Here is a 23738-nt window from a genome sequence, read left to right as displayed (position 1 = left end):
AATCACCTATAAAAGAAAAAGAATCAGACTCATATCAGACTTCATCAGCACACTGTTGAGAAAAAAGAATCACATTCCCAGAATTTTTTACCCAGACAAAATATTCAACTCTCATAGTAAAAAGAAATACTGAAGGCAATTTAATAATAACAACAATAGTATCCTTAATACTTACGTAGCATTTATTCAGTGACAGGTTCAGCTGTAAGCATTTAATTTATTGTCATAGTTTGTCTGCATAAGTAGCTGCCATTAATTCCTTCCCTCCCTCTCAATTCAAGCTACTCCTCCAACCCAAGGTGGAGTCTAGTCTCCCATCTCATAGAATCTGGTAGAAGTGTCACTGTACCAGTTCTAAGCCAAGCCATTATGAAGACTGTTAGCTTTCTGTGTCTAGGAGCCCTGAGTTCCCCTGTAAGGAATCCAGGCTCCTCTGACAGAGAGAGGTTATATGAGGGAAACTGAGACATGAGTGAAAGAGCCATCTTGGACATCCAGCCTGGCTGATCCTTCAGACAATTCTAGCCTCTACCGCTAGAGCCTGACTGCATGAGAGCCCTCAAAATAAGAATTGCCCCGCTAAGCCCAACCAACCCAGAGAACCACGAGAGATAATGACAAATTGCTGTCTACACTGCTGTTTTGGGGTAGTTCATTATATAGCAATAGATAGCCAGAAGGCTTATACCAACTCATTTAATCTTCACATCTGTATAAGGTAACTATTATTAGTATCGCCATTTCACACGTAAGGAGATGAGGCCCAGAGAAATTAAGTAACTTTCCCCAGGTTTTACAGCAAACAAGAAGGTCTTTAAAGAAATGCAGTGATTCAAAATAAATAAACCTCAGTCTTCATATGTAAAAACTATTGAGAAAGACTCTAATGTAACAAAAATGCACCAGAGAAGAGACCTCAAGGTAGAGGAAATGGGAAAGGAGAAAAAACAGTAGTAAGAAGTATATTTGCAAATACATTGTGAAATCTAAGATACTATGGATATCATGACTGAGAGCATGTAAATTAAATGTTAAAGATTTTCAAAATAAGAGACAAACTGTGACACTAGAGTAACTGTCAAGAAAGAAAGAAAGCATAGGAGTTAAGGAGGAGCAAGGCTGGAGGCAGAAGGAAGAGAGAGAAGTGAACATAGTCTAAAGTTCTTGGTATGAATTATTGCAAGGTATAAATTAATAAAACTGACTCACATAGAAAATCAAATAGACCAATTACCGTTGGAGAGACTGGGAGAGTGGTTAAATTTCTACCATTAAAAAGAGAGAAGAAACATGATTTTACAGTGCATTCCATATAACTTATAAAGAATAGAAATATGTTATTTAAATTATTCAAGACTATAGAAACATAGAGAAAGCACCTAAATCCATTTTATAAAACTGGTTTAGTCTTAAAACGAAAACTGATAAAAGTAATACAATAAAAGGAAACTACGGAGTAATCCCACTTGTAAATATTTGCAAAAATACTAAATAAAATATTAGCAAGTAAACCTAAAGGAGATGAATGAATATTGCCAATGGTCAAGCTTTCACACCAGCAAATCCAAGAACATCATTGATGACAGCAACAAATGCACGGAGGAAAAGTGATTGGTTGTATCAATAGGTTCTAAAAAAAATTTGGTAAAATTCAACAGTAATTGAAAGAAAACTCCAAGTAAAATATAAATAGAAAGAAACCTCTTGACGGTGAAAATACCCATTTATTGAAAATCAGTTGCAAACATCATTCCAATGCCAGGAATAAGATGGGATGCTATTATTACAATTCAACAGTGAACTGATGACAAGAAAATAGTTCATATAAATAAATAAGGAGATAAGTTCCTCTCTTTTTGCTAATGATATGTTTATATACCTAGAAATTCCAACTCCAGTTTAAAAATGAAAACTACTAGAATCGATGAAGGAGTTTGTTCAGGTGGCTGGAAAAGTTTAGAGCTTTGCAATGGAAATTAAAAAAAAATAGTATTAAAATGAAAAGAAAAACTAGAAATGAACCTATAAACTCAAATTTCATATGTAAATTTAATGCAATGCCAATTAGAATCCCCAGTTTTTAAAGTGGATATAATAATGGTTTCAGCAAGATTAAATGTCCAAAAATTGGCAAGAAATTTTTTAAAAAGAATAACGAGAGGGAGGGCCATACCAGACGTAAATCCATTAGAATCAAACCTGGCATGAGAATAAATGACAGAACAGACTGAAGAGCCCAGAAATGCAGCTCAGTATCATGTCTGGAGTAAACCGCATGTGATCACTGGCAATATTCTTGGAAGAGAAGCCTCTACAAGACAACGTGAATAACAGTGCGACCCACTGTGGAGAGAACAGCTCATTGATAAAAACGGCGTGTGGGCAACCAACTATGCATATGGAAAAAAAGGAATATATGGGGCCCCCACATCCTATTAGGAAGCCTCTGAAGAGAGTGAGTCAGCTGTATGCCATCTCAAGAAGGGAAGTCCGTGACGCACTGCTCAGCAAGAAAGGGAAGATTCAGAGGAGATACGTTCCCATAATTCACCTGTTTTGGAATGTCTTGTCTACTGTTTAGAACTGTGGATCATGGATCCTGAGCACAGGACCAACACTGCTTTGCAGGATGCCTCTTTGAACAGGACAAAGCATAAATATATATGCTTGTAGACGGTTACATCACACAGGGAGAGAAATGTGGAGATGTATAGACTAGGTTGTTCAACACTGCTTGACGGTGGAGCTGGGAATTCCTGGAGATGAAGGAAGGGAAGGAACAAACCATGTAATGTTTAAAAGGTTTCCTTCCATTATAAATACAGAATGTGTCATGGCATCTAATTTGTGAAGAATGCACACACACATATGTACACGCCAGTGTGTTTGGGAGAGAGAGGGAGAAAAAGGGTGAGGTGAAAGGATGGGCACTAAAATGTTATGTGTGGTCCTCACGGAGGCATGAATTTCGGATGATTTTTACTTTATGTAATGAGGAAAAAAATAAACTTCGTTATCAATAAAGGGCTTAAAATTATGAAATGCAAACATATGGCTATAAATTTGGCTTTAAAATACTATATTTTAAGTGAATGCAGACTCAGAGGGTCTTTATGATCTATTTTTTGAAGTTTAAATAAGGCGGAGAGTGAAAGCCCACGGCACAACCCTGACACACGGAATAACCATCGCTGCTATTACCATAATTTCTGGAGGCTCAGAGGTTACCTGTGTACATATATGTGTGTGTGTGCTAATACTTCTTTACAAACTGTGTAAACCTTTTAAAACTTCCGGAAGTTCAGAGGTCACCCTGTCTAGTTGTAGAAAAGGATGACCGCAGGGACCCAGCGTGAAGGGAGGTTCACAGAATCACTAATGGCTGTAAAAGCACCTCCATGTAGAGGAAAAGGAACACCGGCTCCTTCCCTCCACACACTGTACACTGCGAAGAGATGGCGTCCCTGGGAATTAAGAGTTGAAGCAAAAACACTGGCTTCTGCCTTTCCAGAGAAGGTCTTAAGTACTCCTGTCATCCTGATCGAAACATGACAGCGTAAGCTGATTACACACTTTTTATTCCTCACTGTCCCGTCACCGGATCTGTAGGCAGGCTCGGTGTAATATCGCCCCACCTCCGTCACGGGGTCTGGAGAAGCCTTTCCAGTCTCGTCTGGCACCTTGGTATTCAAGCCCACCACGAGGAAAGCAAATCACGCTGCTACTGCCATACCTTTAGCAGGCTGCGCTTCAAAGCCCCAGGAGCTAATAGATGGTAATAGATTCCAGGAGAACTTCCAAATCCCTGAGGTTAAAATACTTTCCAAAATGTAACCATTCTTTCTAGCTGGGGAAACCTAATCTCATCTTCTCTCACGGTACACTGCAATCCAGATCCCTTAATCTTCCTCAGATGTGTGCATAATACCCTCTGATGTTTAAGTAATGCCGTGTCCAAAAAAGGCAGGTCCCTCACGCTGGGTCTACAGCCTGCCAGCTGCCCGCACAGTGGGACCCGGACACACCAGTCTCAGCCTCTTCCTGGTGAGGCTGCCCTGCCCATCCTCCATCCCCTCTGCCCTCAAACCCAATGGCCTTCATGCTTCGTAAACTGGTTAGTTAGTCCCTTCCAATATCCCCATAGAGCAAGTCTGCGGTTATTTAGTTTGAACATGTATGCTTCTGTAGCTGCGAGGAGGAAATAGCCCTGTCTTCACACAAAGAGCTTCGACTTCGTCCAGCCACTGTAGGCATTTATGACCAGATCGACTTCACTTGTTCTACTGCTGAAAATGCTGGAAACACAAGAATGGGTTTTCAATGGAAGCTCTCCAAATTGGCCCTCAAAATACTTCTAATGGCATCTATTTTAAGTATAAAGCTGAAACGCTATAGATGGATAAATGTATTCAGAACTCTGATTACAATTACCATGAAAAGGGGCTTTTGTAGTTATCACTGAAGCATCCTAACGCTGGAAGTTAGAAAAGACGTCTGTGGGCCTCTAGCTGAATCAGGTGAATATATCAAAGAACCCAGGACACACACTTTCCATCACACACCTGAGCCAATGTGCAAAGACTGTTTTTCTAGTGGGGTCCCACGTAAAGCATACCCTTTCAATTGACAGGAAGCTTTCCCGGGGGGGGGGGTGAGATTTGGACCTGAAGGGTTTCAAAAGGATACATATTAAAAACCTTTTTGGTAGCCTCAAAGAAATGACTTAAGGCCTCTTCATGGCAGCATCCTGCTTCTATAAATGGGGATAACACTCACTACGATGCAGTCACAGTTCCCTTTTCTTGAGGGGGTTGACAATCACTGTGTGAACTTGTGAGATGTTGAGAGAAAGGCTGAAGTATGCCGAGGATTCACAAATCCCACCCTCCTCTCACTTTCGGTCCAAATGCCCAGGGAGAAGTTTTCTACAGCCACGCTGGCTGTGCCTTTTAGGCTCACACTCACACACACACACTACGCCCTGACTGGCCTAGGGTGAGCTCTTCCTCCCTAAGCTTTACCTTTCTGCCACCACACACGCTGCAATGCACTGAGCAGTGCTCCCCAAATTCATATGCTGAAGCCACACCCCTCAGTGTGATGGTGTTTGGAGATGCAGCCTTGGGGAGGTGATCAGGTTTAGATGTGGTCCTGAGGGTGGAGCCCTCTGACGGGATTAGTGTCCTTATAAGGGACACCACCGAGCCTGCCGTCCTCTCTCTGCTATGTGAGGACACGCAAAGAAGGTGGCCGCCTCCAAGTGAGGAAAAGGGCCCTCACCAGGAACCGAATCAGCTAGCATCTTGATTGTGGACTTCCTGGCCTCAGGAACTTGGAGAAATAAATGTCTTTTGTCTAAGCTCCCCAGTGTGTGGAGCAGTGTCATGGCAGCCTGAGCGGACACCCTCCTTCTGCAGTCTCCCTCTGCTCAGTTCCTTGACTCCAGGTGTCCTGCTGAAGGCACATCCCTGATTCTCAACTTCCCCACAAACCAGTCAGGATATTTATAATCACATTTCCTTCTGTTCGATATACCTTCTCATCTCTCAGAAAGCTTCTAGAATACCAACAACAGCTCTCCCTCCCACTGAGAAGGTGATGTGTCATGGGCAGAAAACACTGGGTCACAGCCAGCCCATCACATGCTCTTGAGTGGCCTCTGAGAGTCACGTCTGTGAAACAGGGATCAGATATCTGCCCATATAAGGATCAAATTAAATAATGTACCTGGAAAGCATCATATAGGTTGTAAGGGGCCATATAAATGTGAAACGTAATCACACTTAGCTGCTTTTGTGGAATCTGACTTCAATGCAGAAAGCCAGTAACGGCTCCAGTAAAAAAATACAATTTTTTAAAAAACTTACAAGGATTTAGAATAGTCTACGCCATCCCTTAAGTTAAGCAGCTTTAGAACAAGTACTTTTCTCCATAAGCAGGAAAAAAAAAAAAGGGATGAAATAAGAGAAAGCTCAACGATAGTTTTCAGGACTTTCTATGCCAGACATCAGACACTCATTCAGTGACACTGAACAAGAGGTTCCCCTAGTAGACTGTGAAAATCTTAGGGGCAAGTACTGAGTTTTATTCACCTTTAAAACTCCCAAGTCCAGTTCAGTACCTGGCACATAGCAAGAATTAATCAATCATTCATTCAATGAACACATACGTTGTCATGTTGAAGAGAATGCTGGAAAATGTTTTCTCCTGCTGAGAGTGGCTAATGATCACTCCAGGATTCGTCTTGGTAAATGCATAGCAGCCTGGCGTAATGGAAAGCTTTGGCTCTGAAGTCCGACACGCCTGTAACAATGATGCTGATTCTGCCACTTGGCCTTGTGACCTTGGCCAAAGGTCACAATTCGTTCATTTGCAAAATGGTGATAGTGATGCTCACCATGCAGGCTTGTTGTGAACGTCAGAGGAAATGCACATGGAGCAGCTGGAGCATTGTCCAACACAGTGCATGTGCTCAGCAAAGACCGCTATTATCAATGAGTATCTCCAAACAAGAGTCCACGTATAAACACAAATCCAGTTATATCACTACATCATGTCACAACCTGTTCACCATCTATTAACCACATCTAGCAATTCTTCCATTTAATTACTGTCTACTGACTTAACGGACTGTCATACTTTGTGCTGGACGTCAATGATCCACAGTGCGGAGAAGACAGCATGGGCCGTCACAAGACCTCACATCCTGAGATTTAAAACATAAACTAGGGTATGTACCCCGATGTCTGGGTTCAAGAAGGAAGGACAGGGCCTGCACGGCTGAGGGGGGTGGGCAATGCGGCATCAATTCCAAGTAGCAACGTCCCAAGGAATTTTCCAGAAAGTCAAAAAAAGTAGGCTGTCTCTAAGTAGAGCGGAGAGCCACTAAGCCAACGGGAAAATCTGCAATGAAATGGAAGCACAGGAAGCGATGGCTGAGTGAGCAGCAGACAGGAACAGAAGACAAGGGAGGGCTCTCCCGAAACGTCCTAACCCAGCCAGAAGCAGCCAGCACGGAGCCTCGCAGCTCCGACCTGTGGGCAGGTCTCCCGCGAGGGACAAGAGATTACTTCAGGAGGGATGAAGTAAGACGGTGCTGAGAGTAAGGGGCCAGCAAGCAGACTGCACAGCAGAGCTACGAGGCTAAAGGTTTTCAAAATTGGCTGTGGCCTCTTTCAGATCCTCAGTATAGAGCATTTTGAAAATTAGTCAAGGTCCAAAATATGAGTGAACTACCTGAACGGCAAATCTCCTCACAAGGAATTCAAAGCAAAATAATTATAATAATCAACTGCACTTAGTTAACAAGTTATAATGCTTCCCAGTGTTTACACGTATGTTTCTCCATTCGGTAACAATGCTAGGAGGTGCGATGCTGAACAGTCAAGAGCCAGGGATGGGCAGGGGTCTGCTAGCGTGATCCCAAGAGAGCGACCACTGCGCTAGCCACCCAAATGCCTCAGTCCAGGGGGTGCACCCCTGCACCACAGCCTCAAAGAGAGAGGGCTTGGGGCTCCTGTGCTCACGGGAAGCAGAGGCCGTGGGGAGCAGGAGGAGGGACTAACTGGAAACATGAAGCTGGTCCACCTCCACGCAAGGCCCGGCACAGGGAGAGATCAACTTTGCCTTGAACAAAAGACTTTACAGACCAAAAATAAAGACACCATACTGAAGCCCCATTGCAGTAACAGCTCAAAACTCTTAATCTAGGTGACCTTCCTGCTATTCAAGTGCAGCCATTGTGATGACAGTGTGCCTGGATTCAGCTTGTAAGGCCAGAAGCAGGTGAGCACGGATGTTCCCTCGGGCCAGCCATTAATGCATGGGGCCATTTGGCTTCTCTGCTTCTAATTTTCATACTTCTCTAATTTAGTCCTTTTCCTCTAAATGCCTAACTCGGTCATTATCTCCGCAGCCAGGTCTCTGCCTCGCTGTGACGGTAACATTTTTATGGCTTAAAATTTTAACTTCTTCAGGTGTCCTGATTTCTGTAAACCCAGGAAAACATTAGCAAATCAATTTAAAGAGATGGGGCTACCCTCTCGTCCCCCACCCATATAACTGGCTCCATCTCTCTCCGGCATACACAGGACAGTGTTTCTGCCATGAAAGAGCCACCTAGGAAAAGGTTAGGGAGGTTGTTATCAGAATGGAAATTAAGAAAAGTGATCAATCAAATGTCAAAAGCAACTATAATTTCATAAGTCTTTAGAAGCTAAGGCGTAGGGTATTTTTTGCCTCCCAGCCACTCTCCCCTCCCCCTGAACCATGGTATAACTGACTTTTAAGTCCCATGCTGTAACCTGATTTGACCAAGTCCACTGTAAAACTTAAGAAATGGTGCAATATAGTACTAACCCGTTCTGTTGGGCAAGGAACTTTCTGGAACTTTCCCAGTCCCTCCAGGGAAGAAGAAAGCTAATGGACCTACCATTAGGAAGGGTTAATTTAAGTACACCAGACTGTTGAGAGCTTTTAATCTTCCTTTTAATGTAAGTCATAGAACCATTAACTTGAATGTTATTGAAAACAGGTTTAGTTGAGTGGCTCATAAAATGACAACACAGTGCAGGAAAAAAGGTATTTGACTTCAGGGAAGCTAAGACAAGTTCTGCGTCTATGGATACTGAGGGCTGACTGTACAACGACACTTCGTATAAGGGACTTGAGGATCTGCAGATTTTGGTGTCTGTGGGGGTCCTGGATCCAATCCCCCTGTGGATACAGAGTGACAACTGTATGTGAAGAACAGATTCCAAATGTAGCTAGTCATTTTATATATATTAAAAAAGAAAAAAGAAAAAAACCCCCAAGCAGTCAGGCAATAATTACATGACTCCTTCTCTCTCCCTGGAATCATACCCCTGATTACCCAGCCAGACCTCTTCACCCCTGCCGTTGAGTTGTGAATATTCCACGGGCAGAACCAATTCCCAACCAATTCCCAGATGTTTCCCTGACATGTCATTTTTACATGAGAACTTCACTGAGGGTAATTTTCCTTAGTTCAGGGAGACGGAGCCCAGTACTTCTCAACCTTCTCCTCTTAACCAGCCCCAGTGGTAGAGCAGGGGAAGTGCCTACGGGGTGGGGAGGTGGGGTTGAGATCCAGCTCAAAAGAGGAAGCAGAAATTTCCTTGATGCCTCATGTTTTATCTTTTTTAAGCATTGATTGCCTTGTACTCCATAATAAATTCATCTGTTTTCACATAAAGCAATGTGTTTTCTGAATTCATGTGAAATGAACACTTAGGGAGGCTGTGCCAGGTTAACCCTAGAGCTTGGTATCAATTTACCCCATTGTCTATTTCCATGGACATTCACTTAAACTTTTAATCCTCTTTATCTTCGTACATCAGCTTTGGGGGAAAAAATTAGGTGAGAGAAAGGTAATTCAACATATATAATTATTTAAATAAAAGTGAAGTCATTATTTTGGAACATTTAGAAGAGAGTATTTCAATGTTACTCTTTTCCCCGTTTCCCCCTCCATCCATTCTCTGTCCTGTAGAGAATATGGTATGTAGACATTTTTCTACTTTCCCATTGCCTTTTTTCTGTGTGTGGCTACCAGGGCCCTGTACCAAGTGGGAAGTCCACTGGGGTGTAGTTTAGGGACTTACAGGTTTAATTCCTCCAATATCTGTAAAGGGGGGTAACATCTGACCCAGACCTATCTCCCTAGCTACAAAGATTGGTTCAGGAATGGGCACATGGTCAACCAAAGTCAATGAGAGAACTCCCCAGCACTTCTTGCCCGTGGTGTCTCATCCTTATTACCTGCCCAGTGGATGATCATCCTTCTATCTCAGCGCAGGCAGGTCCCCCTTGAGAACTCTTCCCTAGCCCTTTCCCACTGAGCGGCCCACCTCTTTCCAGCTTTCTTAACCCCACTCTCAGAGTGTGTGGTGCTGTGGCCGCTGTCGGTACACCTGCCTCCACACCCCCCGGAGCTCCTCCAGCCCCACTTCTCCTATTCACCTCTGCAGCACCAACATCTGACACAGCGCCTTCCTGCAGAAAATCTTATGTGAACATTGATTACATACATAAAAGAAGGAATCAATGAAACGCCCTTCCACTGGTCAGCGTGATTTGAATAAAGGGCAAGGTGAGAAAGGAAATGGAATTAGATACCATTTTGCTTCCTTCCACCTGCAACTCAACCAAAGACCTCAATTCCTGAAAAAGATTTGCCCTGAGAGAAAGGTATGAGGAGGAGTAAATTCACCAAATTTGAAGTATTGAAACATTCTCTTCACTCTCCTGCTACCCAAACTCAGTCCCAACATCTGCCCTTAATTCTACTCATTTTGAAGAAACATTTCGTTCAGGTGTTCCTATAGGAACTGAGAGTTAATACAAAAGTGGAGCCTCTCAAACTAAAGAGGTAGTTGGCTTTCTGGAAGGTCACCTCAATGTTGCTGGAGGGACAGTGTCGCTGTCACGCTGGGTGCACTGAGATTCCTCCCTGTGGTCTCCTCCATGATCACTGCAGTCCTGAGCCTTTCCAGGAGACGCAAGGTCGAGGGGTTATGACGGGGGTGGGGGCAGAGTGCTATGTCTTCACACCCCGGAAGCCGGACGGCTGGTGGGTGAGCCTCGATTTGGCACACTCCATGAAAGGTGACAGGAAGACAGTCCAAGTCGTAATAAAACACACTTTCCTATGCTCTCCATTTATTTCATGGTTCATACTCAACAGGTAGCTCACATGCGTGAGGGCTGCACACAGCGGCAAGCTGCCACTCAGAGAGGGGTCGTCGGTGACAGTTTACCAGAAACCCGACTCTGCTGACTACAGAGCGCCCCACAGCCCTTCCCTCCTTTTCAGGGATCCCATTAGTCTTCAGAGTCATTTCAAAATGTCTATGTTCTGAGTCATAGCTCTTTGCTACGGGAGAAGGCGTGTCCCTCACTGCCAGCGCCGGTCTGCGCTAACCACCTCCTTCCTTTCAGCAGGTGGGAATATGTCTACAAGCAAGGGAAGCAAGCACTCCGGTCCCACCACTGAGCCTGGTAAGGAAGGACTTGCTTCCACCCTGGCTGTTTCCTGAAGGCTCTGTATGGCAATCGGGCTCCTTTTGGAGAGAAGAGTTTCTAGCAGGTGAAGGCAAGAGGCTGAGATCAGCAAGAAGCAGAAAGTCTGGACTCTCCACATCAATAAACGTTATTAAAATTGAAAGCACATAGTAGATGAGAAATCTGAAAATCATCTTACAAAGAGGGGGCAATTATTCGGCAGCTGGGAGAGAAACAAAGCTATTCCAAACCTAAGTGCAATAGGAAACAAAACCTCCTACCCTGCCATTAGTGTTCTGAAGACTCTCCTCCCCTCATAATTATAACTCTGTTCAGGTTTGTCCTCATTCTTCAAGAGGGAACTTCCCCCACATGCTACTTATCTTTTTACAGAAGATTCAAAAGGTTAAAATAGATGGCTTAGGTTTTAAGGACATTTTCATTTTGGAATACATAGGCAATTAAAATGGTTAATGACAGGCTTGGGGGGAAATTCTTGATCTTTTGCCAAGATGGACTCATGTAGCCGCACCAGGGAAATAGTGGCCCGGGGAACAGTGGCCACGTTCTAGACCCAAGTGCTGCCCTAACCTTAGTCCGATGCCTGCAAAGGGAGCCAACCCCACCCGGCTCTCCAAAGCAGGTGATTCTCCTGTTCTCACTCTCCCTCTCCCCACCCCGCTCTGTATATATGTGTACTTTTTCCCAAGTGCCGGAGAAAAATCAGTCCTTTCCCCCAGCTCCTCCGTTCTGGGAAGAGCACAAATAAGACTTGATTTCTCTGATAATCACAGGAAAGGGAAAATTTCACAATCTGTATAGAACTAGTCTCATTGTTTTCACTGAATTCACTGGTCATTTTAGTACCAAGAACATAAATTTCTCCAACTGCCTGGCTGCGAAGACCAGTTAAGTCCCTGAATTCTTAACAAGAAGGTCGCCCAGGCAGCCCTGAGCAGCAGGCAGGATGGAGAGGACGGCTGTTGCTAGTTGTCCAAACTGCCGCTCTCTTCTGCACTGCAGGGCTTATCCCTCACTAACACTGTTAAACTCCGATAAATCCGTATGTCCCTGCTGGGCCTGTCCTCCTGGGGGCTTAGTGAAAGCAACATGCCTTTCAGATGCTTCTGCTCTGAATGCTGAGGTTGGCCGCCGGCCGAGTTTACTCACAGTGGACGTGACCAGGCACTCACGAACACCCATCCTCACTTATTTTCACTCTGCCACCTGGAATGTGGTGAGCTCGCCTTCAGGCAAAGGAGGGGTCAAAAGAGAAGCAAAGGGGAGAGAGAAAAATGAGAGGACGGGTCCCCTGAAGCCACTTGAAGGTACAGGGTCTCTGTATTTGCACCTGGACGGGGCCTCGTGAGGAGGGAGGGAGCCCCCTTGTCTGGTCACAGAGATCTACGGTGACGCCTCAAGGCAGGCTGTTCCCTTTGTGCTGCAATTTCCTCTGCGGTGCCAGCTGCAAGGCCACCACTGGCACCCAGCTGTGACCAGCACCAGCCAAGTGGAATGTTTCCCTGATGGTGCCCGTGACCAGGACCAGGGCTGGGCCTTTCCACAGGGACAAAGCAGATGATGGAGAGTCACTCGGTCACAGTGGACTTGGAGGAGATCCGTCCCTGGCTGGAGCCTTCTCAACTCTCAGGACAAACAAACACAGTCATTCAAAAATTCCTATGGAGGACGCCACTTTGAGTTTTCCACGGCCACAGGCAAATGTCCAGGAGTTTGTGATTAGAATATTTTGTTTTCAGTTTATGTCACAACTTTATGTCAACACATAAAATTGGATCCTATATGTATTTTGCCAGTCGCTTTGGTAAATAAAACATATACATCTCAAAATTGAAACACTATCAAAAAATGAAAACTCCAGTGTGGAAGCTTAGATTGGTTAGTTCACGACTGGATTCAGCCTGTCGACAAATACTTAATGGGTTTCCATCGTGCACTAGGAACTGTGGTGGGAATGCAAGGAGGAACAAGACATAGCCCCTATCCCCGAGCAGCTCACGGAGAAGAGGAAGTGAGAATTTAATGCGAACTTTCCTGCAATCTGGATTTTTTGCAGAGCACTACTGGACCATAAAGAAGATTCAGTGGCTGTCTCTGGGGTTTGAGGAAGGCTTCACAAAAGAAATAGCATTTAATTTGGATCCTTTAAGGATGAATATCTGTTAAATAAGTGGAGGAAGATGTGTGGGTCATAGTAAGCACACCGTAAGCGAGAAAACTCACTTTTATTATTTACTGGCTATATCATCAGTTACTAGGAAATCACCACCACTGCTATCTAAAAACAAGTGCATCAGTGGTTTAAATTGAAGTTATAAATTTGCTCAAAGTAGATTCAGTTCATTACAATTTACCAAAGTGATTCCTTTCTAGGGTATTTACACAGTTCATGGAAGGCTTTGACCTATAATGTCTGAAAAAGATAAATGTTTCTCTCATCCTGGTTTCCACGTACTGCTTCCTCTAGTCATCTGTTATTTGGGGTCTCTTTAAACTGAGCTGACTTTCATCTCTGGACTGTACATGTGGCAACACACATGATCGTCACATCTCTTTGATGTTCAACTAACAGATGTCGAGTTTAATTTTGTGGAACCTGGATAAAAGGATTAAGGGAAGGCTCCTTCAAGCAATCGTCTTACCTGAAAAGCTGAATTTTAACAATAACCAATGAGGCCAAAGATGTGGTTAAGCCCAAGCCACTAAGAAATGAGCATGTTACAAAACGAGCACTTATATTGGAGCATTTTTGACCCCAAACACAATGACCATCCTAGTCAAGTTTAAGGCCTTATTCAAGGGGAGTCATCTGGTACAGAAAACTTTAATATTTTCATGTGATCTGAAACACACTTACTGGGCTTGGGGTAATGAAAAAGTCCTGGTAGTAGAGCAGGAGCAATGGCTGCACACAACATTGTAGCTATAATTCATGTCGCTGAATTGTACACTTTAAAATGGTTAAAATAGTCAATTTTATATTCTCTATTTTAAGCGCAATAAAACACCCCCAAAAGCACTCATCAGAATGTTTTCTTTAAAAACCAAATATTGTCAAAGTTTTTTAGGCTCTAAAATACTCTCTTTAACTAAAAGCCTATTACCCTGAATCCAGACAAAAGCTGTATGTAAAGTATTAACAGCGTAAGAAAACCTACTCTATCTGAAAGAATCCCAGAGGTCAGGCCACAATGTTTTTATTACTTTCTCTTAAATTGATGAAGTAACAGCATTGTAACAGGCTATCAATTCGAGTATTCACTGCCCTTCTGCAGACACTTTGAAATGATTTCAATTCAGGACGTAGTTTTGATGCCTGACTACCATTTGCGCATAGGTAAGCTGTTCTGCCACGAACTAAATCTTTCACGAGACTTGAGTCAAGCTGTTGAAAGATTTAGAAACTCCAGTAATTTATGATATAGTCACTAACACCGAACCGAGATGCTGACTGATGCCAATGTGAGTTTCCCAAATATGATTTGGGGCCGCAGACCCAGGTCTAAAACAAGGTGAGCAGAAGCCAGCGAGCGTTCAGAAGGTGGAGTATGTTGAAGAGTTTGTTTTAAAGAGTCGACATTTTGAGGAGGTGGAGATGTCGAAATTGACTAAACCGCTTCTAATACAACAGGAAAACAATCAGTTCTGCCTTAGAAACTCTCATCATCCCGAAGGGAAAATGAGAGCTCTTCTACCCCAACGTTACTTGTTAGCATCGTATGAGATACGTGTGCAGAGTGAGGAGGATATCCTACCTCGTTCCTATTTATAACAATACTTTGCACTTAAGGAAATGACAACTTCCCATGTTAACAAAAGTATTTCTAAAAATGTATATGACCCGGAAAGCAAACAGATGTCTATTAACAAGGCTATGTTTTTCCTATTCACTAGATTTCATTTTTAAGTTCTGCAAGGATTTTCTCACCATTAAACTTGCTGGACTACCCACTGGACTATGGATGAAGATGATGAAACTCGACCCTTAATAGTAACGGACGAAGACTAATGAATCTAATCTTTTCTCTGTAGGACTATTCAGAGCAATAAAACACAGAAGGATAAATATAGATCCTGTGAAGTACACTGATACCTGGAAATCATCATTCATTAACATTCATTAACAAATTTCTTCTGTATAGCACAGGGAACTATATTCAATATCTTATAATAACTTTTAATGAAAAAGAATATGAAAATGAATATATGTATATATATGCATGACTGGGACATTGTGCTGTACACCAGAAATGGACACATTGTAACTGACTATACTTCAATTCTAAAAGTTTTAAAATTTAAAAAAAAAGAGACACTTAAGAGAAGAAAATAATTCTAGACTGCAATTCAGGAGACCTGGATTTGAGTCCCACTCTTTGACTAAGCTGTGTGATTTTAGCACACCCAGCTCTCTCTATCACTTCATCGGGTTGTTGGGATGATCTGTATATGGGAAAACACTTGGTAAGTGGAACAGCACTGACTAGTGTGCACTGATACTGATAAGAAAAACCACCACCAGCATTACAGCCTGCAGTATCAGACCTTAGTCCACGCATGCTCCCGTTCTCCTGGATGACAATGTTCTCCCTTCTCTTCTTCTCTTCAAACTTCTACCATTCTGTACCCTAGCGTTACTCTCTGTTGGTGACCTGTTTTCTCACTTCACTGAGAAGTCTGAAGAAATCAGAAAAGAGCCTCCCCACGCTCTCACCACCACCTCTACCCACCTGCCAGAATCTGTGCCCAAACACGCCAGCCTTCCTCCTGCTCCAGGGATGAATTGTCCACATTCCTCAAACAGGGCGCCCTCGCCAGTAGATCCTCTCTCTCTTCCCACCTACTCAGCCACAACATTCTAGCAGTTCTCCCCTGGATATTATTAATTTTGTGTTCTCCACCAGATCAGTCCCAGCAGCAAACAAACCTTCTGCTGTTTTATCCATCTAAAACCAAAAATGAACAAAACATAACAATAATATAGAACAAAACAAACAATAAAATAGAGCCCTCTTGACTTCAGTCGCCCTGTGAATGACGAACCTATTATTTTTTCTTTTTCTTTGCAGCAAAACTCTTCAAGAGTCATGTATACCTGTCTCCAGTTCTTTTCCTTCCATTCTGTTTCAGACTCCCTCAAACAAGCATTTGCCTCAGCATTCCACCAAAACAGTTCTCATCACCGCCACCGATGACCCCCAGGTGCTGCGTCCAATGGGAGATTGTCATTATCGTCTTACTTGACCTGTTCTCAGCATCTGACACAACTCTTCCTCATAACTTCTTCACTGGACTGCTGGGACACCTCTGTGTCCTGGCTTTCCTTCCTTTTCAATGGTTGCGTCTCCTCACGTTCCACTGCTATTCCCTCTCGTGTCCCAGATTCATGATACGAGTGTCCCAAAGTCAGCCCTTAAACCTCCTCTCTTTTCTACTCCTCCCTCATCCCTTGGTGATCGCCTCCAGACAGATGGCTTTAAATGCCATCTATATGCTCATGACTCAAAACTATGTCTTTTCAGCCCGGATCTCTCCCCTGAGCTGCATTCTTCTGAATCCAACTATCTGTCTACTCAACACTTCCTGCTGGAGGTATAATGCACACAGAAAACTTAAAATGTCTAACACGGAACTCCTGGTCTGTCTCTAGACACCTGCTAGACTCTTGGGTTGCCCAACCTGAGTGAGTGACAATGCTATCTCTCCAGTCATTCAGGCCAAAATGTGTGCAAAATCCTTGACTCCACTTCTAGTCTCGTACTTACACCTAATCCATCTGCAAATCGTCAACATATATCCAGATTCTGACTTCTTCTCACCACTCCACTGCCACCATCACCTCGTCTCTGGAATTCTGCAACAGCCTATAGACTCCCACCTGGTGTCCCTGCTTCCACCCTTCACCCCTCCATAGTCTCTTCTCATGCACAGCAGGCAGTAATTCTTTAAAAGTTACATCAGTTCATGTCCCCCCTCTGCTTAGAACCCTCCTGTGACTTTTTCTCACTCCAGTAAAATCCAGAGGTATTACAAAGGCCCCCAAGACACAATCTAATCCAGCCTCCATTATCTTTCAGATCTCACCTCCTACCACTCTCACCTGATCACTATTGTTTGCTCTTTTTGAAACTAGCCAACAAGCTCCTGTCGCAGGGCATTTGCACTTGCTCCTTCCTCTGTCAGAAATGCTCTTTCCCCAGAGATCCCTATGGTTTGCTTCCTCGCCTTCATCAAGTCTATATAAAACCACATTTATGGTGAAGCCTCCCTAACCTTATTTAAAACTGCACATCTCTCCCCATCCTTTCTCTGCTTTATTTCGAGGTAGTTCTCTGTAGTACTTACTTTTCACCTTCAAACACACAATATCATTTAATGATTTATTTTGCTTACTGTCTGTCTCCCCCCAGCCCACAGATGTAAGCTTCTCAAGGGTAAGGATTCTGTCTGCTTGTTCCCCGCTGCAGACCCGGCACTTAGAACAGCGCCTGGCACTAACTAAGTCATGCTTGATAAATACCTGCTAAATTAATGAATTACATCACAGCTACTAGCCATAAAAGATTTCAGATTCCTAGTCAACAACCTTACTGCAGTAGGTAAGAAGACGGCTTTCCTGTTTTCTAAAAGGCACAGCCGACCATGGGAGGGCCACGGCACACCTTAACCTAAAGGAGCAGCCGACAGGGACAGGGCCCAGCTCAGGGCAGGGCTCCTGACCTCTTGTGAAACAGAGGAGAAACAGATCAAAGCACAGATAAGCTTAATGACAGCATGAGAATAAACTCCCCTGCTGCTGATTTTGGTTGAACCTGATAGTAGACTTACCGAGATTTTTAAATATCAGTTTTTAGATGGAGGTCTACTCCACTCCGTGAGGCAACCTTTGGTAAGATATCTTTTATTCCCATAATTTTACCATTAAACATTTAAGGTGGGCAGTTTGTAAAGCTCAGGCTGCTGGTGGCTTACCAGTTTTGTACAAAAGGCCCAAGGTGAATGCTGATACACAGGGCGTGGTGTCCCCTGACTGTTTCTGCTCCATCCACCTCCCTCTTCCTCTCGGGCTCGAGTCCTCCAGTTCCCACTGGCTCCCCACATACAGCTACTCACTGGATACAAACCAGCTGCAATCTGAGTTTACTCCCTGAGGGCATCCCTTCTGCCCTCGCGTTGGGGGAGCTCCAGTCCCACAGATGCACACCCTCCTCCCTGCTCAACCCAACCCAAAACTGATTTACAGAATGCCAGAGGGTCCCTTAGAGAGCAGGTTCCTGCCAATTCAGTGAGTGAGCATCTTCTTCAAATAGCCCACGATGATCGTAAAAATGTTTGCTAATGCTCAGTATCTCAAATAGAATCACTTATAAAAATGATTCTCTTATAAAAATCCATGCAACCTGTACTTTCTGTGTAGTTATATTCTCTGCGAGACACTTTGCTAAACACTATGAGAAAACAAAGGTGGAGGCATGAGATTCCCAGATGGGGCAGTAAGACATACATTGCAAGACAACACAACAATGCCAAGCTGCGGGAGCAGTGCCCTGTAAATGGAGAAAGAGCATGTCTGAGTGATGGAGACCGCAGCACGACTCCCTGTGGGGCTGGTCAGGGTGAGCTGAGGGGCTAGGTCTTAGAAGGGGATAAAGTAAGACGGCCAGTTCATTAAATGCAGGGCAGATTGCTGAGAGCAAAACTTCCCTTTCAGTTTCTACAAACGCTCACTTTAAAGATCTGTGAAAATCAAAATAACCACTCATCAGAAACAGGACCCATATCGTACTTTGCAGACAATAGGCTTCAAAAAATATCTGTCAGTAAATTCGTAAATATTAGAATAAGTTAAAATATTGCTGCTAAAAACAAGAGAACTAAAATGAAATGACAGGACAAGCACTATTATTAAAAGTTTGAGCACATAAGCTGCCTTGATTCTTACTATGAATGAGACACAGCCAGGAGATTCAGTCCCAAGCATGAGTACAACCAGGCATCACCAGCTTTAGAAAGCGCCGAAAAAAGAAGAGACAAAATGTTGACATGAACTGTGTCTTCCTGGATCCCCAGAGCCCGGGGCCTGGGAGACACGTAGCGCACGTGTGGTGAGTGAGCGCAGAGGCAAAGAGACTCCAGGGCAAAAATAATGGTAAAGCCAGCAAACCAAGATGATGGAACACTGGAAGGACCAGAGGGGCCCTAACCTAGTTTCCCTTGCTCTGCTTTTGTACATTCACATTTTTGCTGGGACTGGGAGAGCCACTGTGCCTTCCAAAGGTTAGAGCCCAAGTCTGGGAGAGGCATCCCCTTAACGTCTGACAAAACAGCTCCTGTGCACGGCGTGCAACGCAACCCAGGGACCTGTTCAGCAATTGTGGTTTTCTCGGATCATTAAGCAAAGTAGGTAGATTCTTACATAGTTTCCTTGTACTCGGACCCAAGGGAACCGCATGGTTCAGCAAATTTTCCCAAAAAAAGAGAAAGAAACGAAAGTAAATAAGTCATCTACTTTGCTACAGAAAAATCACTTGCCTAAGTCAAAGCAGAACAGACTCTTCAGCCTTCTTGTTAGACAAAGTTCTCAACCAGGGGCCATCAATTTTCTTAGCAGCAGTGATCAGAAACCCAGGTAAGACGGTGGGCTTCCATAGTGGATGACTCATCTATGCATAACCACATGCTGCAGAAGTCTGATTTAATGCCATCTTCTGACACCGTGTGACAAAGGAGGTGGTGTTTGGATACTGTACCACGGACAGTTTAAATAAAACCAAGGGAGAAGGACACACAAGCTTTGGACTTCTCTACATTCAATCAGATGAATTTAGACATTACTGCATCTACCAAATCAGACTGCAAATGAGGGGATGTTAGCAGTGGTTCCTCGGGGGCTCTGCTGTCTGTTCTAAGGATTGCAAACCTCAGTTCCACTCCTCCTGAGCTGTATGATCTTGGATTAAGTTGCTTATCCCAAAGAGACGCTGCATACAAAGCCAGCGGGAAGACAGAGTGAGTATCTAGTATCACATCATGATTAGACCTTTCACATATATAGGCACATAACGAGAGTACATTTTTACATTACACTTAAATAATTCACTTAATTGCATTTAATCCATATAACATCCCTGCCAAGTAGTTATTAGCAGTAGCCTTTTACAGATGGGGGTTCTGGTTCACCTGACTCAAGCCTTTGTCCTGTAAACGTTTCTCTATGGGTTTTCCAGATTAGAAGGGCCCTACCTGCTAAGCAGAAGAGTTCAGAGGCAATGAAGAAAAAAGGTTCGTGTGGGGTGGGTGACGGACCCCAGTCTCTATTAATATTAATGGTATTGGGATGAAATTTGGGGCATACAAAGAGACTGCATAATGTGATTTAGCGGCCAGAAAGCTCTTTGATATCGCCAAGTTGGAGAGAGCTCTTTTTTTTGTACAGGTTTTGAATTGCAAATCTGGAGAGCTGATCTGTAGGGCTGTTTTCCCAAGGCCTGCAAAACAGAGCCAAGACAAACCACACTTCCCGGGCACACGCTGTTCAACCCCAGCTTCTGTTGTTTCAGCCCCAAGGCAGCTTCCAGGCCGGCAGGCAGCCCTTTTCTATTTGTGCAGCTCCATCCGGGGCCACGTTTGCTTAGGTGTGTTCACTGTCTCCAGCCCCGCTGCCTCCTCTTGGGCTAGAACACTTGGCTTGTGTGCTAAGAAAACGCTGCAGTTGTGATTTGCAGTGGGAGCGTTTTTGGAACCAGAAGCCCAGTTCTGTATGCTCTGCATATTTATGGCATTGTTCTCATTAATAATGTCCTGTGTAACTCGCATATCTCAGTCCTGGGACTTCCCTGCCTCCAGCCTCACTCTTGTTGGAGTCCCCCCTTCCATCTGTCAAGCCCAATCCCTCCCCTCTCTGCAAAACTAGTAATAATAACAACAGCAATAATAATAACAAAGTGATCCCTGTCTGGCACCTGGGAGGGACTTTCAAATGTCTTGGTATCAGTTAGAGCAGAGAGTTTGCAAGAAAGCATGGTGGAAAGGCAAGAAAACAAGAGGACACCAAGAGCGAACAGCAGGAGAACCCCACTTTCCCGATTCTCTGCAGAAAAGCTGCATCCACAATGTCGTTTGAGACTGTGGGAACCTAGGGCCAGAGAACACATAACAGTTTTCTGGGCTTTACTGTCATCATGCAAGACAGAGAGCAGGACTACGTCTCTAGCATGTGATTAAAAACCAGCAGGCATCATTCTCAGCATCAACCAGCCCTCAGAGGATGAGAAACCTCTTCCTCAAGTTTCTCTCCACTCACACCCACGTCTGTCTACCTCTGACAGCTCCGTGACTCAGCCTCAGCAAGTCCTGGAACAGTGTAGTCTGGTACTTACTTAAGTTCCTTCACACTAGTTCTTCAAGGAATGATGGCAAGCCCTGTTTTGGTCATCTCTGAAATAAATCCACACATACCCCACCTCCCTCTAAGGTGTGCATTCTAACCCAGAGTAAACCCTGAGGTCTGTGAAGCAGCGTGAGGTCTGTGACCAGGTCTTCCGCTGGGTCACAGACACTCCCCCGAGTCTCTCTAGATCCTTGGAGACTCAAGTTCACCCAGACCAAGCTGGACATCCAGCCTTCCCTGAAACCCTGGCATAGTTCCAGAACCAATTAAGCTCCTCACTACTTTCTCTCCTTGGTCATCCCAGCACATGTGAAAAAGAAAAGAAAAAAATAAATATAAATATAGCTTTTTATATAATTACGTAACATGTAATTAGACATACAATTTTCCTTTTTTCTTAAAGTTAGTAGAACCTTTTCTATTCAGAAAAAAACAAAAGCAAAAAAGTTTTCCAACTACCCACAGGAGGGGTCAGGGGAGGGGGAGGTGTTTCTGCATCCAACCCATGTGGTTTTGGGAGCAATAACAGGTGTGGAGGGAGAAAGAGCCCCCAAAATGAAAATGGTATATGTGTGTGTACGGGAAGGAGATGGGTGTAAAAACAGCGTTGGGGGTGGGGAAGACAGACAAAATACACACACACATATATAATATTCTATAAATACAACTATGCTGTAAAATCAAATTTCATCCTAAAAATATGAACCGCCTATAACAAGAGCCTAAAAGTGCCACCTTCCCATTAAGCCAGATATTAAGGCTCTCCCTCTTGACATAAGTATATACAGAACCTCACTATAGTTTTGACCTTTCAATTCTCAGCAGAACCCCATAAGTGGAATAAGAATATGAAATTTAATACAGATCATTTCTCTTAAGAGCCTGAGACTCAGAAAGAAAGCAAGAGAAAGGAGATTGTCAGGGGCAGGTTTTCTATTCAGAGTTAGATTACTCAATATCCCTCAGGCATCCACTGTTTGCTGGGCTCTAGGTAATACTCAAATCGGTGCCTTCGCCCCCAGGACTGTGGGACATCAGGTCCATGGCCGGTGTCACCGCGACCCTCCGGGATGTAAGAGTCACACGTCTCTATACTTTTCCATGCTACTGGCCAAAGCATCATCTACACAAAATACCTCCTGCACTAAAGACCTGAGCACAATTTTGAGACTCTTTTTCTCCCTTTTTTCACAGCTTATGTATTTAATTCAACAGAACAGTATGTGTGACTTTTGAAATAATGTGGCACAAGTACTGACTGCCCTGGTTTCTTTCCATTATCAGGACAGCTGTAATAGGTTTAAGAGATGCTGGTCATTTAGCCCAGAGGGATACTTAGCCTCAATATCAGCTGGAGAGATCTAAATTTCCCAAGAAAGCTCACACAAGACTTTGTCCCTTAAAGCAACATGAATCAAGTCTCAACGCAGTTCATTTCCGTGTGGAGGCCAGGAATGGACCATGGAAATGATCTCTTTAAAAATCTTACTGAGTAAATATATGGACTTAAAAATCATTTCCCACAGCATTCCCTAAATTTAATTTGTTTGACTGAAACAACTAAGAAAGTGGGACCCCAATTCATCCTTCTACATTGTGCTCTAGAATTAAACTTTAATTTAAATGTTGTTATGCAATTAAATGTTACATAAATGATGGCTATTTTGAATAGACAGCTAAAGCAATAAATACCCTGCTCGGAAAAAACAGGTCTTTGTGGTGGCTGCTACCACCATACCTCCGTGTAAACCAGTCTGGCTGATGTGACCACAGCCTCCGGGCCGCCAGATCCAATCGAGGATTTCAGCCCTCAACTTACCCGACCACGCTGACTGCTCCCCGCTCCTAGGAACACTCGTCCCTTGCCATGACACCGCAGTCCCCTCGCTGCCCACTACCTCTCTTGCCTGCCTTTTTAGCCTTGGTTTCTGACTCTTCCCCTACCTGGCCGCTAAGTGAGGCAACTCCCCCGGGCAGAGTCCTGGAATCTCTTCTCCCAACTCTAAGCTTTCTACCAAAGTGACCTCATGCATTCCCATTGCTTTAAATACCACACCAGCAACTCACGAATTTATAACTTCAGTCCAGACCTATTTTCTGGCTCCAGACTCATTTACTTAATTACCTACTTGTCATCTCTAAGGCTGGCTCACAGGCATCTGAAACTCCAGCTGGTTTCTTGATGTCTGGGGAGTGGCCCCTCCATCCAGACCACTGATCTGGACCCTTAAGAGTCATCCTCAACACTTCCTTCTCCTGCACCCCACCCAGCCCCCAGCCCCTTCTCTCCCCACCACTGTCTACT

At 44.0% G+C, this 23738-nt stretch overlaps 1 protein-coding gene across 3 annotated transcripts in view; it reads right to left on the bottom strand.

Annotated features, from left to right (window-relative positions):
- LYPD6 (LY6/PLAUR domain containing 6) overlaps nucleotides 1-23738 on the bottom strand; it is a 113327-nt gene that overhangs the window by 55223 nt on the left and 34366 nt on the right. Inside the window, exon 1 of one of the 3 annotated variants that reach the window (XM_072960948.1) lies at nucleotides 23253-23374. The exons of the other annotated variants lie outside the window; for them this stretch is intronic. The gene's annotated coding sequence lies outside the window, so the exon portion shown is untranslated. Of the gene's footprint in view, nucleotides 1-23252; nucleotides 23375-23738 lie in introns of those variants that run through there. 3 annotated transcript variants of the gene reach the window in all.

Source organism: Vicugna pacos, chromosome 5, assembly GCF_048564905.1.
Source record: "Vicugna pacos chromosome 5, VicPac4, whole genome shotgun sequence".
Classification (NCBI taxonomy): domain Eukaryota; kingdom Metazoa; phylum Chordata; class Mammalia; order Artiodactyla; family Camelidae; genus Vicugna; species Vicugna pacos.
Note: the sequence above shows the minus strand (reverse complement) of the source record. Positions and strands in the feature narration are given on the sequence as shown.